This window comes from Pinus tabuliformis, chromosome 8 (genome assembly GCF_031772625.1).
Source record: "Pinus tabuliformis cultivar Carrire ecotype Pingquan chromosome 8, CPIR1, whole genome shotgun sequence".
NCBI classification, from domain to species: domain Eukaryota; kingdom Viridiplantae; phylum Streptophyta; class Pinopsida; order Pinales; family Pinaceae; genus Pinus; species Pinus tabuliformis.
Genome location: NC_142294.1, coordinates 1,204,491,763 through 1,204,501,134, shown reverse-complemented (window position 1 = coordinate 1,204,501,134; position 9,372 = coordinate 1,204,491,763).

The following is a 9,372-nucleotide window of genomic DNA, read 5'->3' as shown; positions in this document are numbered from 1 at the left end:
TTATACATGAATCGAACCATACATTACACCAACTACTTTTATATGCTCAAAAAGAACTTAGGTGTAAAAATGGAATTCTTATATTATGTATCAATCCAAAAGAGTAATATAATCTATTACATTCAAGGCCAAGGTTGAAATGTTGTTATGTGTAACAACCCTGGTCAAAAATCCATGTAATAAAGTGAATAAAGGAAAAAATAATAACCATGGTCATGGGACACGTATTCCAAGCTAAATGTTGGGGAAAAACATAGTGATGGAGATTACTTGTGATTACTTAATGGATCTGGAAATTTGCAAAGGCAATGGAAAATTTTTTGGAAAGACGTGAGATATTTATTGGCATTTTATTTACAAAAATAATAGAAATTAGGAGAAAAGGAAGGTGAAAGGTCGCAGACTGCATGTGAGGAGGAAAATGAAGGAAAATAATGGAAAATTTAATAAATTAGAGTCATAATTAATAAAAAGGCTTCCAAGGATCAGTCTGTGGCTTTTGTTAGTTGAGACTTTTGTTACTTCAGTTTTGGAGCTCTCATTTTCTACTCTCTCTCTCTCTCATAGTCTTGGAGACTTAGAGTTTCCTTGGAGCACTCTTGGAGGAGTGTGGCATTGGGATTTGGAGCAATAAGGGAAAGGAAAAGCAAGAAAGTGAAAGAGGACATCAGGATAAACATCTAGAATGGGTTTTTCTTGCAGGTACTAAGTTTCATGTATGATTTCCTTGCTAGTTTTGGCATGCATGGTATATGCATGTGGTTTATTGGTCATGATATGTCATTGGCACGGAGGATTACCTGGATTGACAATGGATTTTCCTAGCCTTTCCATTTTTCTGGGTAGCCATGGTGTTCTGGGTGTCTTTCCTTTTTGTTTTCTGGTTGTTTCTCATGTTCCTTATGGTTGTGGGTTGAGTCACTAGTTCCTGAAAGCCTTGGTTCGACAAACACTCTAGAAGCCTTGTAACAACTTGGATTGAGTTACTAGTACTAGAAGCCTTGGTTGGACAAATGTTCTGGAAGCCCTTGGTGGGTTGAGTTACTAGTCCTAAAATCCCTGGTTGGACAAACACTGTAGAAGGACGACAATAGCTATGGGTTTAATTACTAGTCCTAGAAGCCTTGGTTGGAACAAACACTTTTGAACCCTGGATAGCTTGGGTGGAGACCAATCTAGAGATGGTTAGTGATGTCCGGTCATGAGGTGGAATAACTAGTTGAGGGTTGAGGTGGCTTGGCCTCTAGAAACCTTGGTTTGGTTTTGTTTGATTTGTTCCATGATATCCCACATTCATGCTTGGAATATGGCACGGGGGTGATTGGATGAAAGAGAGATTTGGTTCAACCCAATCTATGGTTAGGTGGTACATGGAAGTCCCAAACATGGTTTCATTTTGCATATGTTAATGAGAGTTCCTTTCCTCTTGTATTGATGGGTAAACATACTAGTTCATATGTGGTTTTTACAAATGTTATATCTTTGTTAATTCTATTGAATATGTGTTGGTTATGAGGATGTTTTATGATAGACTTGATGTATGGATCTCTTCGTGTTTTGATTAGAAAATGAATAAACAACTAATATAAGACTACTAGTTTATATTGCAACTATTGTGATAAGGCATCAATGCTTCTTAATGATTCTTAGATAAGTATGAGACACATATGCTCATATTTGTCGTTATGACTTGTAGATTTCATATTTGTGATATGTTTGAAAAAATGTCTATCACGGCTAGTAGGGGTCCATTCAAGTTATAGATCATTTTTTTGCAAAAGTAATATTGTTTCTATGTTATTTATTATTTCTAAAGTTTTCATGAAGTTATGGATAGTGGTCTGAGTCCCGACCCTAAAAACGTGGCACAGAATCTGGGGTCATTGGCTCAAAACTGATGAAAAGTTCCATAGTCACTATCATGCCTTGTTTTGGGAGAAACCGAAAGGCCTCATTCACATGCATAGCTTATCATGGGAGTGATTGGGGGTCCAGATTAGTGAAACCTCAAGTTGTCTTAGGGGTTGGTCACCTGGAAGGGTTGGTTGGCTCCTGAAGGTTTTGTAGCATGTATGGAAGGTCATAATGATTTTGTTTTGTTGATTCCACTTCCTTAATTATACATCGGGATTTGAATCATATCACAGTATCCTCTCGTCACATGTTTACCCCAACTGATCAATTAACTTGGGTAAATGTGCGAGGAGGGTGTCACATTACGAAAACCCAAACCCATGACCATATTTTTGTATCAAATAAGATGAAATTAACAAACTCAATATTGGGTTGGAAACCCTCTTTAAACATGTATGTCGTGTCCCTTGACAGCCACACAAAAAATAGGAATTTTGGGAGAAGGCCAACCTGTAGGCCAAAGAAAAAACTGAGTCAACCTTCACGACTAGTGGAAACCTCTAGAATGTTGGTGAACACTTTTTGTAATTCACACTTGTAAATCCAGCTAGCATGTAAAATTTATTAATAGATTGTATAGCTACGTATATCGAAATATAAAAGTAAAGTGAGTCTTGAAAAAAAGAAAAATGATGCCACCCATTACCTCATAAGGGAAGAGTTATTGTGTTGTTCTGCTTCTGCCAACAAGAAGAAGTTGTTAATGTTAGTAGGAATGAATTTGATGAAATCAACTCTACATAGAGAATACCTTCCCTCTCTTTGATCATATGAGGGTTTTTGTTAAAACAAAACCTGAAGGAAAAATAAATAAATAAAGACTACGAGATGGCCACAATAACAACCATTGCAAGTATAGTGATTGATGTTAATGACAAAGAGAGAATTTCTCTATTTTACAATGGGAATGTTTTGAGTAGGTCCACCACATAAAAGGTAATAGGATTAATTAAAATCCTATATTAAACCCTAACAGCTAAACAATGTTGGAATTAAAAAGTAGATAGTGGATAAATTTATTCATCAGTGAATTCGCAGAGAGCATACATGATAGGAACCTCAGTGGTATCCACCTGGAGGTATAAATGACCAAGGGTTTATGAATAACCTAAATAAGCTTCTAAAAGTTATAAAGTGAAGAAAAAAGGGAAAGCGAGTTACCTCTGTACAAATGAAAAATCCTAAGTTCAACCTTGAATTTCCTTGCCCAAGAAAAGCCTTGCACCTTATAGTAAGTCTGCAATTTGAAAACCTATTGCCATGAAACCTACAAACATTAACAATTTTATGAGCATCATTGCAGATAGGAAACGAGTAGGAAAAACTAAATACCTCGAATAAACTTTAAAAGAAATACTTGAGCAACACCAAGCTAGCTTTGGAAGTTTAGGAGTTCGTTGGTAGCAATTTACAAGTGCAATAGAAGCCAAATGGCCACAAACTCCTAACCGACCACCCTTTCCTTGCTAAAATCTCAGATCAACTCTCTGGTGAAACCCAAAATGCAAATGAAAGGCAAAGGAGGTTTGAGGACTAGGGGAAATCTGTTAGGTTTAGAGAAATTCAATCTTAGCCCTTCATTTCCAAAAATTAAATCTCTATCGTTGAGTGTACCAAGTATAGAGGCACATGGAGTTCACATGGACAATGGTCATGACGCCTATGCATGTAGCGATAGGTGTATGTTGTGGGCTAGCATTTCAAATTACCATTTCAGATATACAAAGAAATTTTGAATGCACATGACACCTCAATTTATAAATAAATATACAATGGAATCATTGTGACACCAGAAAGACAGTAAGATGAGAATTGGCATGGTTGATTGTTAGCTTTGTCACCATCATAATACAAAAATTGAGAGGGCAATAAAAGGGTCCCTTCACACGGACAATTTTCTACTATCGCCATTTCCAACCTAGCAAAATCAATGGTGATGGCTCTATGTATGTGTTGCCTCTGCCATGTGTGTTTCTCTATTTCTAGTGGGTCGTATATCGTTGATGCTATGAAAACTGAATTTCTTTTATTGTTTTGTGTGGATTCCCCAGCAAGAGGTGTTTTAATTACACTGCAATCTAATCAAACATTAGTTCAAACTACTAGTTCTCTTTGCTTTGGTAACATTGCAATTGGAGCCTAGATTCGTGCATAATTTACAAAGATACACCTTTTCCTAGATATATTTGTTTTAATTACATTGCAATCGACACCTAGATCCATGCATAACCTATAGAGACGCACCTTAATTTTTCAAACCTCAAGGATATTCATGATTTCTAGTTGATTAACCAATTGTACGTAACAAAATTTAATAAGTATTTGAGTGTATAAGAGTGCAACCAATTATAATGAAAATAAATAGGTTTAAACATTATTAAAAAATAATAAATTGAATTTCTAATGTTAAAATTTGGAAAGGAATACAATTTTTTTTGTCAAAACAATCTAATAAGAAATCAAACCAAAAAAAAACATAATAATATATCCTTCGTGCTGTATGTTGTTGCCTCCATTGTCAATTACCCATGATGTCTGTCCATTCTAACCTAAACATGTTCTCTCTCTTTATCCTTAGCTAAAAAATCTCTTGTTACAACCAAAACACCATGTCAAAAATATCTTTTAAATCTTTATACACTATTAAAAATTAAAAATATTTTTTTTTTCTTTTTTACACTATTTTAACAACAACAAATAATATTTTGAATCCAACCATCTTTATGGGGAACAATAAAAATATAATAATAATAATAACAAGCCATTGAAATCCATCTAAATAATTATCTTAAATAATATTTATCTTTTACTTTTGTATTCAAAAATATTTTTTTTGTGTTTTCGAAAAGGAAAAACTATAATTTTCTATACATACAAATAAAAATACTTATATCAAAGATTTGAACTAAAAAGATTTGAATTATGATACTTATACCAATGGAAATAAAAATACTTGTATCAAAGATCTGAATTATAATACTTATGCCAAACATTATAAAATAATTATATATTTATTTTATTTATAAATCACTAATTTAAAATAAGATTTTTTTATAAAATATTTTAACATTCATAATGAATTATTTATATATATATATATATCAATGAAATATTGATTACTTTAAATTATTTTAATAATATAAAATAATAAAAACATTTTTTTATAAATTAACATAATATACTGGAAAAATAATTTAATTTATAAAAATAAATTAAAAATATTTAAAAAATAATATATATATATATATATATATATCCTTTACAACTCCAACTACCCAATCCTAATGATAATAGGAATGATTTAAACTTTAAAGAAAAAACACTCTATATTATAAGATATAAAACTAAATTCATTCAGGAGCTTATTTTAAATAATATTTATCTAGTTTGCATTGATAATCTTGGTTTTCAGAAATTCTCTATTTACATAGCTTCAACATATATTTAGTTAATTTTCTCTATAGTTTTCTTTTTATTTATCAAGTTGTCTTTGATCATCAAGTATGACATGTGGGCATCTAAGTTGTCAAAGTCACCCAAGGGGTTCGCACCTTCTCTATAGTTTTATTTTTGTTTGTCAAGTTGTCTTTGATCCTCCAAGCTTGACATGTGGCTTGAGGAGCTACGACCAAGTGACATCTAAGTCATAAAAGTCGTCTGGGATCGCACCCAACCTGGGCCACACCAGCGCCTAGTTGATTGAATTTTTTTAGCATATCTCCTCCTATAACATAAGGCACAACCACCTCAGTGAAATTTGATTGTGAATAGCCTTATTGACTAGCATTTGCATCACATGTTGCAAAGGTAATGCCATAAGGCAATGGCATAAGAAATAACAGTATAGAAAAAAGAAGTCAAAATTTTATACAATACATAAGAAATAACATCATAGAAGAGAAGTTGTGGGATCTCAAAATGGGTTTCTCTCCATCATAAAAAGAACTAAACACATATAAGACTACCCTAGTGCACCTTAAGTGGTAGAGGAAAACATTGAGAAACAACACTATACAGTCAGTAATGGGACCTAGATTCTAGCACCAACATTTTGATCCCTCTTTGTGCAACCACAGAGATGTTTCATGTTTGTCCAACTAAACAAATGAAAATATTTCATGTCTTCTTTTGAGTTCTTAAGTAAAAAATATTTAAAATTAAGATAAAATTGAACTTATATTTATAATTTTATATTTATTTTTCATTTATTAAAATTTATTTATATTTTGTTTTTAGGGTGCAATTTAAATAAACGTGAAGTATTGTGTAAATTATGAGATTTAATGTGCAGTTTTATTCAAGGGAAGTGAGCTCTGCTCTGGCTCTTGCTTGTTATTCCAGATAAAGCAGCCTTCAACAGGATGAATCATCTGCTTTAGAATCCAACAATAATTGTTTATAGGTATTGACTGGACAATTGTCCTTCCTTCATAATATAATTCTGTGAAGGGAAATATTTGTGAGCCAACTTCATGCATCAATAGCCACAAAGGACTAAAGCACTGACTTCACTCTATTTTAGATTTTGTTTATTTCAAAACTACTAACCTATAAAATCAATAAGATGGAATGAGATTCATGCTAATCTTCTATCATTCATTCCTGCATAATTCTTTGAACCATCATTGGTCTTAGGAATGTATTTGAGAGTCCAATATTTGATGCATTGTTTTATTTGAGAGAAGGGAGCTCTTCTTTAGCTCTTGCTTGTTATTCCAGATAAAGCAGCCTTCAATAGGATGAATCATCTGCTTTAGCATTCAACATGAATTGTTTATAGGTATTGACTGGCCAGCTTTCTTTCCTTCACAATATCATTCTATGAAGGAATCTTCTCCCTTCAAGTATCTGTCTAGAATATCCTACGTTCCAGCTGCATACATTATCTAAAGTAGAGATTTTCTAAACAATTAGTCAGAAAACTCTTAGGAATATCTTTGTACTTTTTATGATTCCTATTTTCTGCTTCCAAATATGACAAAAATGATAAATTAATGACAGTATTAAAGCTTTGTGCAATGGACCATGATGCAATATAATTGACTTTTTGAATTATTTATGAGGTACGTTTTTCAATCAAAGAAATTGCTAGAAACAAAGGGGTGAAATTGGATGAAATCAGACACCTGGCCATCTATTGTAGTCCCAGAGATATGGGGATTCATAGCATGGTTTGGCATGGAGCACCATGGATGATCTTTTGGAGCAGGTTGAGCAAACCAAGAGTTAGCAATGTACCACTGCAATTGGCAGTTAGCAATGTGGTTGTTTCCATCACTACAATTGGCAAGCTAACTTGTTATAACAAACAGGAACATAGTTTAGAAATTTAAAACACATAAGAATGATTCATTCTATTTTAATTGCCTCCAAGAATGACAAAAAGACTGCCAAAGCAGAAAAATATAGTTACATTGTTTTATTAGCAACGTATCATCATGCTCTTTCTGAATCTGAGATAAATGTTTGATGATGGGACTTGTATGTCCATTATTGACATTGGGAAGTAAGAATTACATGGTGTTCTACCTCCTTTCACATGGTCTAATATAGAACCTAGAAGTCCACAAATGAAGTGGAAGCCCATTTACCAGAGATTTACCCAAATACTATATCTTCGCCAAATCAGACAACATAAACACTAAAAATTAAATACTAAGAAAAAACAATGACTTGAGTATGGCTATAATCAAGAGAAACTTCAACATATAATTATCCGAAAACCACACCAAGACAAGGCAGAAACCTTCCCTTCCATATAGAAACAAAGGTTCATTTCTCTGCTAGTAGAAGAGATGCATAGCATTACCTGAAAACCATGTTAGCGTGTTGTATTCAACTTCCAATCAAAGTCAGAAAGGAACAGAACCATAAGAAACACCCTGGAGTAATATTGTTTGACAAATTGCCAAATTCACTCAAACATCAAAACTGTGTTAGCGTACCCTCTGCAACTTCTAATCAAAATCAAGAAGGAATAGAACTATACGAGATACCCTGGAGTAATATTGTCTAACACATTGCCAAATTCACTAAAAGTTATCCAATACACCAAAAATCCCATAAAGTCAAAAATAGATATACATATATATATAATTGCAATACTTAAGCCACTAAATGAAACATCCAGCTCCCCCATAAACTTCATGTAATGAATGAGCTCGTATACTCCCTGTCATTAAACGACAAGTAATGATTATTGTTATGGATGCCCCTCCCCCCTATATAATTTAAAGGTTCTCCCATTGAGATTTCTGCAAATGGATGGGCTCTCAAACACTCTGCCATTAAAAGACAAGCAAACCATTTATATTAAAAATAAGATTATATGAGTCAAAAAATACTTATTAGGATAACAATGATGTGGTACTTATTAGGATAAAAGCCAGGCAAACCATTTATATTAAAAATAATGTCGTATTGAAGAGACCATATGATTCAAACAAATACATATTAGGATGACAATGATGTGGTACTTATTAGGATAACAATGATGTGGGAGCTTAAAATCTTGTAGAATCCGCTCTTCAGGTTTCCTCCAAAATAAACCAACAAACGTGGATATTCCTCTGCAAAACAAGAAGCACAAATGGGTCATTGTCCTATTACCCAGACTAAAGGGTGAAGTTGTTGCATAAAGCGGTAAGTAAAACTCTACCCAGTGAAATTTGATATTGAGTAACCTTATTGACTAGACTCATCCTCAACTAATTGTATCACTAAAACTTAACAATTTTCTCTATATTTTATATTGTTTATTGATTTTAACTTTTTCAATAAAGATACTAATAAAATGTTTGGACAAATTTATCCTCGGAAACACAGTTTCAACCTAATTTCAAAACAGTGGAAAAGAATTTATTAACGTATAACGATGTCCTTTTGTGCTTTTTCTTTTGAAAGCAATGCAAATACGGTTATATTAAATAACAAAATAAGTGCTTTTATACGCTTTTGTGCTTTTTCCGCTGAGAGCGATAGATACGGACAAGTTTAACGGGGCTGACCAGTAAATCTTGAATTCTTAAAATTTAAGAATTATAATTTGAATTTATAAAAATTCTTAACTAAATTTATCAAAATATTGTTAGAATTTTCATGATGTTCAAAGAAAAAAATCGGTCTGTTTTAGACTAAGGCGCTACGGACACCATCATATTAAATAACCGCTTTTGTCCGTTTTTGTGTTTTTACTTTTGTGCAAGCGAAAAAGAATTTCAACTTTCCGTTGATTGCCCATCAAGAAAATCACAGAAAAGCCTTGAAAGACGGGGGATGACAAACTGGGCCGTATAAATTCACCACCACCGCTCACGCCATTCAACCCCAGTCTCCAACGGTCACCGAAAAGCGAAGTATGGATCAGAGAGTTGCAAATTAGTGTGAAGCATGTTCGAGAAGCAGCATCAGGAGAAGGCGCCTACAAAATTCGTCATCCGTTTTGCTTCAACGAAATGG